Source organism: Leucoraja erinacea, chromosome 9, assembly GCF_028641065.1.
Source record: "Leucoraja erinacea ecotype New England chromosome 9, Leri_hhj_1, whole genome shotgun sequence".
Taxonomy (NCBI): domain Eukaryota; kingdom Metazoa; phylum Chordata; class Chondrichthyes; order Rajiformes; family Rajidae; genus Leucoraja; species Leucoraja erinaceus.
In genome coordinates this window covers 42346147-42366163 of record NC_073385.1, presented here as the reverse complement: position 1 = coordinate 42366163, position 20017 = coordinate 42346147, and the positions used below count along the sequence as shown (strand labels likewise).

Sequence of the window (20017 nt, the reverse complement as noted above, 5' to 3'; positions counted from 1 at the left end):
CAAACAAACCCTAAATGCACCATTTTGATTGCTGCAAAGGCATTGTAAATAGTATAAATAATGTTGCGAGATGGTCATCCTGCTAATTGATGATTGGTCGAACTGTTGAGCCTTGGAGAAACAGTTTGAATACCCGGGCACATGTTTCAGTGTTCATTCTTGTTTGCTTCCTTCTAGAAGCTTCCTTCAAATGCAATGTATTCAAGATTGTATTACTGGGTTAGGGAACTGTCAATTATATACTGTTATTATTAATATGTTTAATTGGTTTATAAAGAGACCACCCCCATGTGGTTCGGCCCCTCAAGGTTCGGGGACCTATAAAAAGTAGCACCCACGAGGTCCAATGTCGATCTTCTGGAAGAACGCATAGGTCTGCGTGACCTTTTGGAGTGTCTCAGTTTGCATGAGGCTAGAAGGGCTTGGCCAAGCAGATACAAGGATCAAACCCACGGTAGTTAGGTATTGTATAGGGGAATTTGTGTTGTGTTATCCAAAATAAAGTTTAGTTGCGCAAGTGCTTGACTCAGTATTTTATTGACTGAAACTAGACTGGGGGGAGCTTAGAACAAGCTATTTACATTGGGGGCTCGTCCAGGGTCTCTACAGGCCCCCAACCACAAGTTTGCAATTAAGGGTATTGAGCTGTCTCAATCGCGAGTGCAGAAATCGGTGCCACTGTGCGTTTTTCGCATTGATTTTCGGCACTTCGCTAGTCAGAACAGGTTGATCATTCGCGGGCTTGGGAAAGGGTCCCAGCAAGATCATAGAACAGAATCTAGCAAGCACGGGGGGTGATAACACTCCTTTGGGTTAGGGGCCCATAAAACCAGGGTGGGGTTAGAGGCCCTGCTGGGGTTGGGTTAGAGGCCCTTTCCTGGGTTAGAGGTCGTAGTTTGCAGACAGCTGTCAAAAACCATTAATTCAGACTTGGGTTAAAATCCCTACGCAGATTTGGTATCCAATTGGTGGGATATTGAAAACAAGTCTGGTTTACGTGCTAAGCGGTGAGGCATTTAACCTGTCATTGCTGGGGGTGCTTATTGGAAAGGTGCGTTCTGAAACTCGGCATTGACTGCAAGCACGAAGAGGCTAGGCGCTGACACCCGGTGCCAAGCAGGTGAGAAGGAAATCCTTTTGAGCAGGTAAAACCTGGGTTGGTTAGAGGCCACACCTGTGTGAAACATAGAAACATAGAAAATAGGTGCAGGAGTAGGCCATTCGGCCCTTCGAGCTTGCACCGCCATTCAATATGATCATGGCTGATCATCCAACTCAGTATCCTGTACCTGCCTTCTCTCCATACCCCCTGATCCCTTTAGCCACAAGGGCCACATCTAACTCCCTCTTAAATATAGCAAATGAACTGGCCTCAACTACATTCTGTGGCAGAGAATTCCAGGGATTCACCATTCTCTGTGTAAAAATTGTTTTTCTCATCTCAGTCCTAAAAGATTTCCCCTTTATCCTTAAACTGTGACCCCTTGTTCTGGACTTCCCCAACATCGGGAACAATCTTCCTGCATCTAGCCTGTCCAACCCCTTAAGAATTTTGTAAGTTTCTATAAGATCCCCCCTCAATCTTCTAAATTCTAGCGAATACAAGCCGAGTCTATCCAGCCTTTCTTCATATGAAAGTCCTGACATCCCAGGAATCAGTCTGGTGAACCTTCTCTGTACTCCCTCTATGGCAAGAATATCCACCCTCAGATTAGGAGACCAAACCTGTACGCAATACTCCAAGTGTGGTCTCACCAAGACCCTGTACAACTGCAGTAGAACCTCCCTGCTCCTATACTCAAATGAAGATATCCGAATCCCTCCCTGGAGTGACGGACGAGGAATCTCGTAAAGATACTGGGCTCGGTGGCTAGAGTATAGATTGGCTGGGAATACTCGAGTCCATTCGAGATTTCATTGGGCAAGTAAATTGAATTCGAGAGCCCGCGTACGTTGAGTGGTACACACCAAAACTGATTGAACAGAGCGAACTTAGATTTGCAGAATCAAAGTTTACAAATACAGAATTTCATATTGAATTTCTGCCCGTATGGTAGAATTCGAATTCTGTGTAAATAGAACCAGAGTTTGTGCGTGTTTGAGATCGATTCTGAATAGCGGCTGATCAACAGTGAATAGTAACCCTCTGATTGATTGTTGATTAGTATCTGATAGCGAAGAGTAACTGAGAGACGGGAATCTGGTTTACTTGGTGAAAAGTACCTGGATGTGAGGGGTACTCCTAATTCTGAGAACTTAGAGTGGAGGGAAGAGGTCCCCCAATAGAAGTCCAGTCTTAGCAGGAGGAAAGTAACATTTAGGAGAAAAAGTAGTAATTTAAGAAGTAGTACCCCTCAGCAAAGAGTACTCTAGGAAGGGGAAAATCTTCAGTATCAGATGGAGAGGTTCACTGATTGATAACATTCGAACTGTATAAATATTTGTGTATGTAAAAAAATTAGAGTATGTTAAGATCGCAGACCGCAACTTGTATTGTCTGTGTGAGTGCTTAAGGGTTTTGTGTGTTAGATAATTGGGGTAAAAGTGCATTTGACTTGAAAATAAGGGATTTGTTTAAATCGGGATTGTTAGTATTGTTTGAATCTGATTCGTGGTGGTTTGATCAGGGTTTGTATTCTTTCGATCGCTGTGTCAGGGAGGGATCATTCCGTTGATTGAGCACACCATGTGGAGGGATTAAAAATACTGTGATTTAATTTTGAAACTGTATGGTTAACAAATGCTCTATTAGACAAATGTTTATGGTATATACAGGAATGTGGTTAGGCATAATTATAATGTGGGATAATTTATTTTCTGTATTTGATTTTGCTTGTGTGTAGAGCTCATTTGCATGTGCTTAGATTAAGGTCAGGGATAGGAAACGGGCTGCAGGAACGTGTGTGATTTTGGTTGGTTGTTTACCTGGAGCACCTTAATGTTTGAATATTGTTTAAAAACGACTTTGGTAGTTTCGGAAATTAGAAAAGGAGTAAATTGTTAAGAGGGGTGAGTAGCTTGAGAGTTGCTTCCATTATCCAACAGAATGGGGAACCACGTAAATAAAGATATGACTGCTGACTCGGAAAGTCCATTACAAGAAATATGCAGTGAATTTCCACAAAAAGCTGACTGATTGAGAATTCTTTCCGGAGTACTAAATAGAGAATTTGGGAGCAAATTATTGCCCAAAGGGGGAATTGATATAGTGAAGGGATTGAAATAATGAAGAGGCAAAATAATTCATTGGATTGTGGAAAAATTATTATAAGGAACAGAAAACGAGTAGAGTGTTGGAAAGAATGGCAAGTTGGAAGGAAGTAACTCTGAAGCAGGGGATAAACATTAGAGGATACTGAAGCATTTGAACCTCCAGGTAGCCGAAGAGAGGAACCTGAGATCATTAAAGATAGGGGGAAAACAAAATTTCCACAGAGAAACCGGCATCCATACGTTTTAAGTGTGAGGATCCAATGGTTGGCACTAGTTACTAGGAGGATGATGATGATTATGTAGAAGATTGGGAAAGTGTTAAAATTAGGAATTCATGTCCACCATCTTATTCATCTTGCAATCCCCATGTTTTAGATACACTTTGTAGAGCTTGTGAACGGAATAGACAATCAGATTCCATTGCACAGACTTCCTTAAACCCGACCGCTCCATTAATTATACATAGTCCGAGAGTTCACGGTACCAGCAGCCAGACTAGAAAGACAACTCAATTAGTTAAGGATAAAGAAGGTAGACAAAGGATACTAAAACGAGGGTATCCTTGCGAGCGTACCCTTAGACAAGTTGGACGAGCAGGTAGAGAAGGAAAGGAATCATTTAGGAGGTACCGTGAACCCCCTGGTGAAGGGGAAGATACATCTGGGGGTGAGACAACAATTGAAGAAGCTGCGATAGATCTTGATATGACCAAAAGTATGAAAACTAAACAAACAACTCTGTAAGGGAAATGCCTAATCGTTCTTTTGATCCAGCAAATGCAGTGATTGCAAACAATCCCCGTACAATTAGAATCTATGGAAGCCTAACGAGATGATGGCTACTTTAAGTCAAATACCCGATCGTAGAAAATCACCCGCTTCCTTTGTGGATCACTTAAGAACTACAATGTGCGTTTACCACGCAGACTCTCGAGATCTATGGGCGGTGATCCAGCAAACAATTACCCCAAGTGAGCATACCAGATTCCTAACGCATTTAGGGCATCCGTCGCATGAAGCTCTCGCAAATATAATAGCGGGCAATGATGCAAGGGAAGTGGCTGTTTTAACAGCCCTTGCAAACACCCTTCAAAAACCAATCAATTTAGCCAGAATACCAGATATAAGACCAAAGAAGGGAGAGGGAGCGGATGAATTTTTAGAGCGATTCTCTGAATTATATATGGATCAATAGGGTGACTTAAATTACAGAAATGGAGTAAATTCCCCTCAATATTGTGCCATCTGTTGAATTGCCTTCCCACCAACATAGCAGAATCCATTAAGAGTAATAACATCGACTGGACAGAAAATAGTGCCAATCAAATGGCTAGGGCTGTAAGATATCACTGGAGGGATATAAAGAAGCAGGATAGCCCGCCTGCAGTAAAACAAAAAACTGAATACGTGATCATAAAAGAAGTGCCAAAAATCAACCTGAACCATGGATCCCCAGAGTACCAACAAACTATGGACTGGGAGAAATTAGTCCCGGAATATCGAGACCGATATTATAGAGAAGCATCTGCCCTAGTGCCAGTCCTCCAAAGACCAGGGTGGAGGACATACTGGCCATCAGGAGTGGGCCAGTGTTATAGTTGCGGAGGGGTAGGTTACTGGAGTAGGGGTTGCCCAAATAAAGAAAGGAACAAAATAGGGGGGTCACAGAAGAAATCTCCAAGATCAAAGAGAATTGAGGGATCAACGGGATCCTGGAGAGCTGGCAGGAAAATCAAAGGCAAAGGGGACAAATCTCCTTTTCCCAGAATAACCCATTCACACGCCTATGATTAGCAAACCTAGTAGTGACTGGATGCAAGTCTGATGAAGAACCTGTTGTCTCTACAGGTAGAAGGTAAAATCTGCACCTTCCTAGTAGAGACACAGGCTCATCTATGTAATCTCTTCAATCAATTTATAATTTACCAGAAGTTCAGAACCTGTCTGGGTTTCAAGGACAAATTTGCCAGTATCTCATCTTTGAGCCAGTCGAAGTAGTATATGGAGGAAAAGCAATCAGACATAGATTTGTGATAACCACCGGATTAGATTGCAACCTGATGTCAAGCGATCTACTCTGTGCTTTCCAACTAAAAATAGAATGTGGCGATAGAGGTATAATAGTGACCCCCCTGGGCTTGCATATGGCAATGTTACTCCTTAGTGGCCCCTCAATGGTGGTCCTTAGATCTGGACGAAGAAACCCCACCACATAACACTGGCTTACGATAGGAGTGGGAAGGACAGAGAGCTCATTTAAATCATACGAAGGACAGGATTGGGAGATAGAAGTATTGGTACTAGTGGAAGGAAAGGAGGGAGCTGTGAGTATGCTAAAATACCAGCACAGTTATGGAAAAGAACGGAAGATGTTGCTCCTCACATCACCCGAAAGGTGAATTACCCGGCCAAAGCTAAAGACCTAGGAACAATGATAAAAAAAAGGCAATTACCTTGGCAGACCAGAATAATTATCAAAAGCAAAATTTGTCTAATCAATATGTTGTTGAATTTTATCAGGCCCCAAGGAAAGATGTTACCCACTTACATCATCATCTGGGGAGTGAGGTATCCAAGTATGTGGACCCCCAAGTGTGGGCGTAAGACACAGCTCAGGTAGGATGTGTGAACATCAATCCCATCCGTGTAGCTCTCCAGAAAGGGGTAACACTTCCTTCAATCCAACACTATCCATTAAAACTAAAGGCCATCAGCAGCATTGACAAATTAATTTGGGGTTTGCTAGGACAAGGAATATTGGTGAAGTGCCAATCAATTTGTAACACCCTTATTCTTGCCGTTCCAAAACGGGAAAGGAGGGCCAATATAGACTTGTGCAAGACTTAAGGGAAATCAATTCTGTTGTGGACCCACTCCACGCCCGAGTGCCAAACCCTGCCCATATCCTAGCCAAAATACCGGCTGAAGCAAAAGTATTTTTGATAGTCAACTTACAACATGCATTCTTTTCTCTTCCTCTTCACAAACAATATTTGTTTGCCTTCACATATAGGGGCCAACAATACACCTGGACCAGGTTGCCTCAAGGATTTATCAATTTGCCTACTTTATTTTCCAGGTGTCTGCAGGATCAACTGAGTACTTTGAAGTTCAAACTGAATTCAACAATAGTGCAGTATGTCGATGATCTACTAGTGGCCAGCAAAAAATGAATCCAGTAATTGAAAAGATACTGCACAACTACTAAACCATTTAGCTGATCTAGGATATGTAGTTTCAACATCAAAAGTACTGGTAGCCCAGGAGAAAGTAAAATTTCTAGGGATTATAATGTCAGCCACCGAAAGAAGTCTTGAGAAGAGCAGACTCGAACCTATCTGTGAATTTCCAATCCCAAAAGAAGCCAAACAAATGAGGCAATGGCTGGGCATGGTTAATTATTGCAGACCCTGGATTCCAAATATAGCTCTGGAAACTAAGGAGCTAACACCCTATACCAGCAAGGAGGGCAAATTTAAATTAACAAAGAAAGCACAGGAGGCCTTTGAAAACTTAAAAAGATCATTGATGCAAGCTCCAGCATTGGGAAGACCATTATACGACCAACCTTTCCAGCTCTATTGTACAATTCTATCTGATTGTGCAACTTCGGTGCTAACTCAGAAGCATGGGGATAGACATAGACCAGTTGCATATTACTCTTCTAAATTAGATCCAGTAGCCAGGGGACATCCTCTTTGCACTCAAATTTTAACTGCAATCCACAATAGTTTACAATCAGCTGCTAATTTGACACTCAAGCAGGAAATTGTTGTGTACAGTTCACATTCGGTATCGGCATTGTTGGGGCAGCTTCAAACCCAGCACTTAACAATGGCCCGCCAAAATAAGTATGAGATCTATCTGTTGAACAATCCGAAATTGCAGTTCAAACATTATACATTGATTAACCCAGCCTCTTTTCTTATTTCACCCCCAGAAAAACGATCAGAAGCAGGGCATGACTGTCTATTTATATTAGAGGAAGAAACATCATTAAGAGAAGACTTGAGGGATGCACCCATGGAGGACTCTGACATCACATGTGGACAGGAGTGCATCCAATCCATTGGACCGTGGGGTGAGAGATTGGCTGGGTCTGCAATTGTTGATCAAAAGACGGAGATTGTCGAAGCAGCTGCCTTTGAGTCACCCTATTCAGCACAGCAAGCAGAATTATTCGCTTTAATTCGGGCTTGTATTATCGGGGGAAATCTAAAAGTATATATTTACTGATTCTCGATATGCATTCGGGGTGTGCATGATTTTGGACAATTATGGAAAAATAGGGGATTCCTAACTTCTGCAGGAACCCAAATATCAAACAAACAATTGGTGACAGATTTATTGAAGGCCTTAATGCTACCCAGACAAATCTTTGTAATGAAATGTAGCGCCCATACTAAAGGACAGACTCCAGTTGACATTGGGAATCGTAATTCCGACAGTAGCTAAAAAAGTATCATGGGAACGTAAGGTGGTGGTACCTAAAATGATGAAGCAGACTAAATGTATAACTAACAAGTCCCCTTCGGAGAAACTGATGCCAACCATCCAAGAAAGCGTTCGATTACAAGAAGAGACAACTGAAGGAGATAAGGAAAGGTGGAGACAACTGGGATGTGTACTGGATTGTATAACTGGACTGTGGACCACTCCAGCAGGGCAAACTTGCATGACAGACTCATTAGCAGTATGGGTTATAGAGTGTATGCATTATGCAACCCATTGTGGTGCAAGGGCAGTAGGGGACACTCTATTGGCTACTTGGTGGCATCCAAAATTACAATATTTTGCTCAGAAGGTACGCAGTAGTTATTTGGTCTGCCAGAAATACAATCCAGGGAAAGGAATAGGATGTGAAGGAGGGAAAACATCATTGCCTATGGGTCCTTTTGAGACATTGAAAATTGACTATATTGAATTAGAAAGGTGCCAGGGATATAAATATGTTCTTGTCATAGTCGATGTATTCAGCCGGTGGATCGAAGCATACCCAACCCTTGACAATAAAGCAGCTACTGTTGTCAAGGTGCTAATGAGAGAAATTGTCCCTAGGTTCGATACTCCAATTCGACTTAGTTCAGATAACGGTCCACACTTTATTGGATAAATCAATAAAGAATTTTGTGAACAGCTGGGGATCCAGCAGCAATTACATTGTGCTTATCAGCCACAGGCTGCTGGACCTGTAGAAAGAGAAATCAGACCCTTAAAACTAAATTAGCCAAATTAAAGGCTGAGATTGGATTTGTATGGATTAAATTCAATCAATCAATCAGATTTATTCATAACATGCATAATACACAATAAAGTGCAGTGAAATGAACTTGCCAGCAGCGGTACAATAAAAAAGAACATACAATACACAATAAAAATTTAACACAAGCATCCACCACAGCATTCATCACTGTGGTGGAAGACACAAAGTATAGTCAGTCCTCCTCCATTGTTCCCCGTGGTCGGGGCCATAAACCTCCGCAGTCGCCGCTGCAGACAGCGAGATGTACAGGGCCTCGTCTGGAAGGTAAGTCCCGAATCAGCACTTCTCTACCGGAGACCGCGGCTTCACAAGGACGTAGGCCGCAGGCCGGCCGTCGGAGCCCTTCTCCAGGGATTCTCGGCGAGGGATCCCGCTCCGGATGGTAAGTCCCCGCCGCGCCCACGGCTAGAAGCTCCGCAGACCGCGGCTTCAGGAGTTGAAGGCCGCGGCCAACGGGTCGGAGCTCTTCTCCTCCGGGGGTCCCCAACGATGGATCCCAGGCTCCTGACACAGCGCCAGTGGCTAGAAGCCTCGCAGACCGCAGCTTCAAGCTGAACGGGCCAGCGATAGGAAAAAGTCCACGCAGTGCCCGCTGCTGTAGCTCCGGGCCCGACTCCGGGAAAGGGCCGCACCAATCCTTAGTGTTAGGCCACAAGGGAGGCGACATGGAAAAAGTCGCCTCTCCGTGGAGGAGGCGACTGAAAGCGGTTTCCCCCTTACCCCCCCCCCCCACCACCCCTTACACAAGACACACCGAGAGACATTAAAACACACATTTGGACAGACTAAAAAAAACAAAAAAAGTAGAAATGACGAACACGCTGCTGGCAGGGCAGCCGTCTCGTAGCGCCCCCACCGACCAGGTCTTTTGTTTAGAGATTGCTCCCAATAGCCTTATTTCAGATGAGAGTCGCGCCTGCAGGGAAATCTAGATTAAGCCCAGCTGAAGTTATTTACGGTAGACCTTTAAAAACCACTTGAAACCAGAATGCAATGAAAATAGTTCATTTCCACCATATGACTGCAGACATGACTGACTAAATCTTAGCCTTGACCAGAGCCTTAAGAGATTTACATTGTAGAGTGAGAGCAGCCTATGCTGATATGCCTTAATTAGCAACTCCTATTAAAGTAAAACCTGGAGACTACGTCTTAGTGAAGTATTGGGTGAGGAAAGGATCATCAGTTCGTTGGGAAGGACCTTACCAAGTTCTTCTAATGACTCCAACAACAGTAAAAGTAGATGGAAGAAATGCCTGGGTGCATCTTCATCATAGTAAAAGTTTAAGTGAAGATATAGGTGGTTAACTTGTTTCCTCCCAGGTTTTCTTAGAGATTCTACAATCTATTACGAATCAAGAACCAATGAAATATCAAGATGTTGAAAAATGGACAAGGGAGAGCCAGTGGATGTAGTGTACCTGGACTGTATATTGTAAAAAAGCTGCGGTCTCAGCACAGAGCCTTGCCTACCATTCTGAAAGGGACTCGTTAATTCCTACTCTTTGTTTCCTGTCTACCAACCAATTTTCTATCCATGTCAGTAACCCTACCATGTGCTCTAATTTTGTTCACTAAATCTCATATGTGGGACCTTAATCAAAAGCTTTCTGACAGTCCAGGTACACCATATCCACTGGCTCTCCCTTGTCCATTTCCCTAGTTACATCCTCAAAAAATTCCAGAGGATTAGTCAAGCCTAATTTCCCCTTCGTAAATCCATGCTGACTCGGACCGATCCTGTTACTGCTATCCATGATTTCTAGAGCCACTTCCTTAAGTACCCTGGGTTGCAGACCATCAGGCCCTGGGGATTTATCAGCCTTCATTCCCGTCAATCTACCCAACACCATTTCCTGCCTAATGTGAATTTCCTTCAGTTCCTCCGTCACCCTAGGTCCTCTGGCCACTAGTACATCAGGGAGATTGTTTGTGTCTTCCTTAGTGAAGACAGATCCAAAGTACCTGTTCAACTTGCCTGTCATTTCCTTGTTCCCCATAATAAATTCACCTGTTTCTGTCTTCAAGGGACCCACATTTATCTTAACTATTTTTTTCCTCTTCACATACCTAAAGAAGCTTTTCCTATCCTCCTTTATATTCTTGGCTAGCTTACCTTCGTACGTCATTTTTCTCCCCCTCTTGCCTTTATAGTTATCTTCTGTTGCTCTTTAAAAGTTTCCCAATCCTCTGGCTTCCCACACATCTTTGCAAAATTATGCTTATTCTCTTTTATTTTTATACTGCCCTTAATAGCCGCCATTGCCTCTTACTCCCCTTAGAATCTTTCTTCCTCTTTGGAATGAACTGATCCTACACCTTCTGTATTATTCCCAGAACTAACTTCCATTGTTGTTCCACTGTCATCCCTGCTAGGGTCTCTTTCCAGTCAACTTTGGCCAGCTGCTCCCTCATGGCTCCATAGTCCCTTTTGCTCAACTGTGATACTGACACTTCCAATTTTCCCTTTCTCCCTCTCCAATTGCAGATGAAAACTTATCATATTATGTTCACTACCCCCTGGTTCCTTTACCATGAGTTCCCTTATCAAATCCGGTTGATTACACAACACTAAATCCAGAATTGCCTTCTCCCTGGTAGGCTCCAGTACAAGCTGCTCTAAGAATCCATCTCGGAGGCACTCCACAAACTCCCTTTCTTAGGGTCCAGTACAAATTTAATTTTTCCAGTCTACCTGCATGTTGAAATCTCCCATAACCACTGCAAAATGTCCTTTGGAGCTCATTTTAAAGATGTGCTGAAGAATAATATAAAAGTGCTCTTAATAAAAGCCCTGTCCCACTGTACGAGTTCATTCAAAGAGTTCTCTCGAGTTTGCCCTGATTCGAACTCGGAGATTCATGGTAATGGCCGCTCGCAGGTACTCGGGGCTCTCGTGGACATTTTTCAACATGTTGAAAAATCTTCACGAGTCTTCCCGAGCTTACCGCGTTTCCCAAGTACCTGCCGTTAGCGTTACGTGCCACTAAGAGATGTCCCCGAGCTCCGACGTACCCGCTACGTTCATTCTGTGTGCTTACCACGAGTTTGATTTTTTTTTAAACTCGGGAGAGCACTTGAATGAACTCATACAGTGGGGCAGGAGATAAACTTTATGCTACAATTGGTACAATATGTTGTCAACATCACGGAAATTTTGTATGCTACATTAAACTAAAATCAAAATCTTTTACTCAGTGAAAGTCAACACGTAAGTATGCTGAATTGGAACAATGGCTCTTCATAGACGCTAAATTAATCAAAACATGAATCAAAAAAGGTGATGAAATGAAGGAATAGTTGTATTTCAGGATGGTGCGTGTTTTGGAGGTGACAAGATTCCCATGCACCTGCTGAACAGGACTCAAATGGATGTATTCATAGAGTCACAGAGGCATGGAGTCATACAGCATGTAAATAGGCCCTCCAGCCCAACTTGCCAAAAAGATGCCCCATCAAAATTAGTCCCATTTTCCTGTGTGTGTGACCCATATCCCTCTGGACTTTAGACTGTAGAGATACAACGTGGAAACATGCCTTTCAGCCCACCGAGTCCACACCGATCAGTGATCACCCCCATACACTAGCACTATCCTACACACTCGGGACAATTTACAATTTTACCATGTAGCCAATTACCCTACAAACCTGTATGTCTTTGAAGTGAAAACCAGAGCACTCGGAGAAAACCCACATGGCCACAGGAAGAACGTACAAACTCCGTACAGACAGCACCCATAGTCGGGATCGAACCTGGGTCTCTGGCTGCGCCAGTGTGCTGCCTAGACATTTAACAGGTACATGGATAAGATAGGTTTAGAGGGATATGGGCCAAGTGCGGGCGGGCGGGCAGGTGGGACTAGTGTGGATGGGGCCTGTTGGTAAGTGTGGGCAAGTTGGGCCGCAGAGCCTGTTTCCACACTGTATGATTATGATTCTAATTTATAAATGCAGGAACTCTATTTTACCACATTGGTTCACATTGTAGCAGTGAACATTTACTGGGGAAGGGAACTACTGAGTGGAATGAGATGCACTCGACTAACCATTTTGCTGGATGAATGGCATTTAGTTCTTGTAGGCACATTCCTTTCAGAAACACTTCACTGACACAATGATTTGTAAAGTGAATTATTCTGCAAAAAAAAGAGGGTGTTTAATGTGGACCATTTTAGTTGATTTATGGCTTGCAGACATTTGAACAAAGGAGCTAGGAAGAGGCTGAGAGACAAGAAGAGAGAGAAGATAATAAATACTTTTTGCACAGGACTCTACTTCATAACATTAAAAGATTTCAGTTTCTCCAAAGCTTCGTTTTCCACTTCATTGGTTAGCCAATAATAAGAGCACACAATTAATTCCATGATGAGATTTTAAGCCAGTTCTGTAGTTTATTGAACAAAGATTCAAGGGAACTGTGTTAAGACCATACGACATAGAGGCAGAATTAAGCCATTTGGCGCATCAAGTCTACTCTACCATTCAATCATGGCTGTTCTATTTTTCTCTATCAACCCCATTCTCCTGCCTTCTCCCCATAACCTATGATATCCTTACTAATCAAGAACTTGTCAACCTCAGCTTTAAAAATACCAAATGACTCGGCCTCCACAGCCACCAGTGGCGATGGATTCCACAGATTCACCACCCTCTGGCTAAAGAAATTCCTCATCTCCAATCTAAAGGTACGTCCTTTTATTCCGATGCACAGAATAAATAGTTTGGTCCTAGACCCTCTCAATTTTCTATCCTCCTCCAAATGTGGAGGGAAAGGTGGGTTAAAGCTATGTGATGTGGAGCTATAGACAAGCAAAGTATCTGTATTCATGCATTGGTGGTGCTATTTTACCCATTTTACCCGCCCCCAACCTCCTACTTCCTAAAGTCCATTCAATGTGCCAGCATCCCGACACTCAAAATGTTACTTCATCAGAAAAAAAGATTTAACTTAGTTTATTTTTGTTAGTTTGCTATTGTCACATGTGCAAGATACAGTGAAAATCTTTTGTTATGTGCTATCCTGTAAGCAAATATACATGATTACAAACATTCCTGTACAGATACCGGATAAAGGGTATAATGTTTGGCGCCAGATAAAGTCTGAATAGATAGTTCAAGGGCCTCCCGTGTGGTAGATTGGAGGTCAGGACCACACTCTCGCTGGTGAGAGGAAGATTCAGTTGCCTGATAACAGCTGGGAAGAAACTGTCATTCAATCTTGAGGTGTATGTTTTCACACTTCTATGCTCTTTGTGGGAGAGGGGAGAAAAGGGAGTGACCGGGGTGAGACTCGTCCTTGACTATGCTGCTGGCCTTGTTGATGCAGCGTGAAGTGTAGATGGAGTCAATGGACGGGAGGTTGGTTTGTGTGATGGTCTGGTCTAAGTCCACAATTCTCTGCATCTGATTGCATCTTCGTCTTGGCCTGCCCACACCGCACAATATCTTTGGAAACACTTCTCTGCTGAAAATTCTGCCAGATATTTTCACCCAAAGACCAATAATATATTTGCCAGGTGGGAGTGGGAGACTGTGCCCTTTTTTGCCAAAATCCAGGAATCAATTAGTAAATTACCTCAAGCAGTTGCTTTACGCACCGCACTAGGTATAGGTTGAGTACTAACGGTTGCCTAACATGTACGCCTAGGAACACAGATATGCTCACTGTGTGCAGATTCATGATCTGTGGAGCAGCACAGTGGTGCAGCGGTAGAATAGCTGCCTTGCAGTGCCAGAGATCCGGGTTCGATCCTGACTGTGGGTGCTGTCTGCATTAAGTTTTTACGTACTCCGGGTGCTCTGGTCTCCTCCACATTCCAAAGAAATGTGGGTTTGTAAGTTAACTGGCTGCTACAAATTGTCCTTATTGTGTGCAGGACAGAACTAGTGTACAGGAGATCGCTGGTCAGCGTAGGCTCGATGGGCTGAATGGCCCGTTTCCATGCTGTATCTCTAAACTAACAAACAATTCTGAACTGAATGAACTGAGTTCAATTAAACTCAGCTCAATTGAACTAAAATGGGAATTCCTCTGATCGATCAACACCAGACATTTGAGTCTTCAGCAGGACTCAGAGGTTAGTACTCAATATGTTTAAAATACCTGTCAATCATATTTTTGATCAATAACATGCAGAAGAAGCAGCAAGAAGTAGGGGAATGCGGGTTGAGTAGGGAACAATGTCATGATATTAATGTGATACTGATGCAATATGATTGTGCAAAAAAGAGGAGGAGAATTGATGCACGATGTTGTCGATTTTGTTCACAAACAACTCGATACTGCTCAAATACATGGTTCTAAGAAAAGTTTTCAAACTTTTATAGGTTATAAGCATAACTGGCCAGACTAACATTCATTCCTTAGCATGATATAAGTGAATGGAGACAATTAAAGTTCAACAATACTGTTAAACAAGTCGGCTTTGTAAATAGCAACAGATTTCTACTCTAAATTATACATCTGTGCAAAAGGACAAAAGGACACAACGTACTGGAGTAACTCAGCAAGTCAGGCAGTGTCTCTGGAGTAACACAACAGGTCTCTGCTCTAAAAAGAAACACTGGTGTAACTCAGTGGGTTAGGCAGCATATTTGGAGAAAAAGGATGTCATTTCAAGTAAAAACCCTTCTGTCAGTCTGAAGATCTGAAATGTCACCCATCCTTATTCTCTAGAGATGCTGCCTGACCTGCTAAGCTACTCCAGCACTTTGTGTCTATCTTTGGTATAAACCAACATCTATAGTACTTTGTTTCTATGTTCCTACTCTATAATGCACATTTGTGCAAAAGGAGAGTGCTAGAGTGCAGTCACACATCTGTTCCTCTCCTGAATTCATATAATTAGATCACAGCTCCCAAAAAACAACTATACCTTGTAAAAATGCCCTCAAAAGTTGTCACTTTTCTGCCAGAGTTTTCTTTGGAGATACAGAATGGAAACAAACCCTTTGGTTCACTGAGTCCACACCGACCATCAACCACCCGTTCACACTATTTCTGTGTTAATCCTACTCTCTCAACCGCTCTATACACTCGGGGCTACGTCCAATGGCCAATTAACCTCTAAACCCACATGTCTTTGGGATTTGGAAGAAAACCGGATCACTTGGAGAAAACTCACTTAGAGTTATAGAGTCATACAGTGTTAAAACAGGCCTTTCGGCCCAACTGTCCCACACTGACCAACACGTCCCATCTAATCTAGTTCCACCTGCCTGTGTTCGGCCCATATCCTTCTAAACCAGTTCCATCCATGTAACTGTCCAAATGTTTCTTAAACGTTGCGATACCACCTGTCCCAACTACCTCCTCCGGCAGCTCGTTTCATACACCCACCACCCTCAGTGTGAAAAAGTTACCCCTCAGGTTCCTATGAAACTTATTTTCTTTATTCCTGTGCTGAATCTTTCCCAGCTTAACAGCTCCAAATATTTTTCTTTCTTCTGTAAGCTAAAACTGCATAATTTGTTATATTTCCATTTGATAATTGAGATATTTTGATTTGATATTTGGACAAGGCTGACTATTATTTACTACTATCATCATGTGCATTTTTGGTATTTTCATGACAAACAAAAATTATCGGTATGATGGAAAATAAAAGACAAAGCGTGTTTATAATGTTTTTTTCACTGTTCTTCAGATTGATATTCCCTTCTTTTGAGGCTGCCTAATGACATTGGGAGACAGCAAATGTTTATATGTGTATGCCAGTTTGAATATAACACCTCAATGAAAATGCTCAGCACTTATCAAGACTTTTATCTTGCATGTTTAGCGTAAATGCAGTAAGCTGTTCCCTGATGAAAGCAGTCAATACCGGAGAAAACAGATGTGTTGATGTGCATGGAAATTATATATACTGGCAAAACACAAAAGGGTCCCCATGTTTTATCTAAATGATTGAGCAAATATAATAGCGGCCATGCAATAGGGCATTTTAAAATCCACATGGCATCATTGCCTATGTTGAAACAAGGCCATCACGTGGCACTTTTTTAAAACATCAGATGGATATAGTTAACAGTAGAAAAACAAGTGATTTTATATGCATCATGCTTCAATTATATTAATGAAGTGAATTATATAATGGTTCCAATGTTCCGTTCAAGAGTTGAAAATGTTATTCCTACATCTTATATTCCATTCATACATCTAATTTTAACACTGTAGTTCATTCTGGCAGCAGTTTCTTTTGATTCAAGATCACCAAGAACATGCTTTAATTGCAGCAGGCTAAATAGGATCAATATTTTGCCAAGATTTTGCACAATAGTACAATTTACAGTCTAATCACTCATCTGATTAACTTTGTGTCAGCTGAATTATGAATAATGTGACGTAAATGGTCTTAACTCCTAAATAGATTGTAACACAAAATATAAATTAGCAAATTTTATTTGCAAGTTATACAAACACCAAAACAAATTCAGAATTTGAATTGCTTATTTGAATTGCATGTTTGCAGATTTCTAGGTTACTATTTTACAAATGGAAGAGTTGGTGTTAGCAAACATATTAATTCCACATGAAATTATGACAAATATTTTACCAGAGACCTGCAGAACTCATTTCACCTCAACTATTTTAATTTGCTTATAGATACAGCGACCATTGATCACCCTTACACCATGTCCTACACACTGGGAACAATTTACATTTTACACAAAGCCAATTAACCTACAAACCAGCACATCTTTGGAGTGTGGGAGGGAACCGGACACTGGGACAAATCCCACGCGGTCACAAGGAGAACATACAAACTCCACACATACAGCACCCATAGTTGGGATCGAACCCGGGCTCTGGTGCTGTGAGGCAGCAGCTCTAGTGCTGAGAAACTGCGTTAAACTTGCTTAACACTCCTCCCAGCCAAATGCTAACAGTAAATAAGTAATTATTATCAGCAGCCTTGAGTGATCTGGAGCAAAGAAAGATGAATACAAAATGAGGTTCATCTTTTACTTCATTATATACCATGAATTAGTAACTGAATTCTGTGTTGTGTTGTGTGGGATGGCAGAAGCTTCTGATGAGCCATGGCCACACATCGACAGCAGGCCTGGCTTGCCCACCGCAAAACTGGAGCCTACTTAGAGTCATCCGAGGCCCGTCTCCTGCTCGACCCCGTAGACCAGGAAGCGGGGAGGAGGGTGGGGGGAGTCGGCAACTGCAGCGGATGCTGGACAAAGACAGTTTCCAAGATGGCGGCAAACGGAGGAAAGGATTGGTGTCACCCAGACAAGTGGTCTTTGCCAAGATAAGACTGCGCACTTAATAACTTTGAAGCTTTGTGGGCACCACGACTCTTTGTGTACTGTCTCGGTGAGGTCTACTATTGCATTACAATTGTTACACTGTTGTAACATCTATGATTGTGCTTCTATATAGTATGATCATACTGGATTGCATACAAAGCAAAAAATCTCACTACCTAGGGACATAGTGTGACAAAAAAATATTATCTTCAATATTGTTTAATTACAAAGGAAACAACCATAAATGTGAGAAAGAGAGGCGTGTTTGTCAATGGAAAAATATACAAGAAGTTAAAACTGTTATCAGGGCTGCTTTTTGCAAACTGCAGCTTCCACATGAGTACATCATTTTATATTAAGATGCAGCTGTCCATTCAATTCACAGGAATGGTAAATTACGGAATGTGTTTGTGTATTATCCATAACAGGCACTGGGTGGCCCTAAGGCAGGTTTAAACATGAAGACATGCACCTTGGGCCCTATATATGTGAGAAAGATGGGCTGGCATTGGAGAGGGTCTCGAGGAGATTTACGAGAATTATCTCAGGAATGATTTGGTTAAGATATGATGAGCTTTTGACGGCACTGGGATTCTACTCGCTGGAATTTAGAAGGACATTTACCAAACAGTGAAAGGCCTAGATAGAGTGGATGTGGAGAGGATGTTTCTAGTGGGAGAATCTGGGACCAGAGGCCACACTCCAAAGATGTACACGTTTGTAGGTTAATCTACTTTTGTAAAGATAGTAAATTGTCCCGTGTGTGTAGAACAGCACAGGTGTACGAGGATCGCCGGTTGGAGCGGACTCGTAGGCCTAAGGCCTTGTTTCTGCGCTTTATCTTTGAACCATAAACTAAACTAAAGTGATGGGTGGTTGCATGACATTGAAGGTGATGGAAATTATAGAGGATGAGCAGTGAGGATGAGGATAGGTGGCAGGGTGCAAAGGCATGGGCAGTTTCTGAACATGCTCTCAAGCTACCTGCTACAGTTCACCCATTTAATGGTAAGCGTAGATGTTGTCAGTGTTTCGTTTAGAGGTACAGCGTGGAATCAGGCCCTCGGCCCACTGACCAACAATCATCCATACCTTATTCTACACACTAGGGGCAAATTACCAAAGCCAATTAACCTACAAACCTGCACGAATGGCAGGAAATCTGGCAGGAAAGCGAAGCACCCGGAGAAAACTCACGTGGTCACAGGGAGAATGTACAAACACCGTATAGACAGCACCCGTAGTCAGCGTAGCACCCGGGTTTCCGGGACTATAAGGCATCAATACGACTGCTGCGCCACTGTGCTACTGTCCCCTCTTCATCTCTCACCTTTGTCCACCCATCTGCCCATCAATCCCCCATCACCTCTATCCACCTATCACTTGCCTGGCTTTGTCCTGACCCCAGCTTTCTTCCCCTCCTCCCCCCACCACAATCAGTCAGAAGAAGGGCCCCGACCAAAAACATGGCCTGTCCATGATCTCCATAGATGCTGCCTGACCCTTTGAAATACTTTTTTGCACCTGACTCATTGTTATTTGTCTGTATAGTGATAAGATCTTGCAATGGAATTATTCCCATATCACACGGCAGATGGATTTTCTTTCCTTCCAAGCATGGAATAGTTTACACTCAAGATCTGGAATAAAGCCCATGTTTGGAACAAAGAGTGGACTAAGGAAACAAGACACCATACACGATACCCATTTATGGACAAACACTGTAACTAAAGCTTACTATGTATAAATATGGTATGTGGCTGATTGTTATCTGTACATTTTTAGTCATATTTGATTAAATGACCATGAAGTGCCAACTCTAATGGATAGTTTACTATACAGTACTGGTAAATATTGTAAAAAATAACTTTTATTTTGAATTATATGGGGATTTTTGACATAAGCAAGAGTATAAAAAAATCCAGACATCCTAAACTTGTTCATTTTCAGCATGACTTAGTTCACTTTAAACATTTATGATGGCAAACATGGTATTATATGTTTAAGAAGGAACTGCAGTTGCTGGAAAAATTGAAAGTAGACAAAAAATGCTGGAGAAACTCAGCGGGTGTGGCAGCAAAAGTGATGCTGCCTCAACCCGCTGAGTTTCTCCAGCATTTTTTGTCTACTTATGGTATTGTATGTACCCTGTTATGGGCAGCACGGTGGCGCATTGTTAGAGTTACTGCCTCACAGCACCAAAGACCCAGGTTTGATCATGACCATGGATGCTGTCTATACGGAGTTTATATGCTCTCTCTGTGACCGCATGGATTTTCTC

General features: G+C 42.4%; 1 protein-coding gene across 2 annotated transcripts in view; it reads right to left on the bottom strand.

Moving 5' to 3' along the window:
* Nucleotides 1–20017, bottom strand: part of prkd1 (protein kinase D1) — a 170521-nt gene that overhangs the window by 71388 nt on the left and 79116 nt on the right. The gene's annotated exons all lie outside the window — the stretch shown is intronic.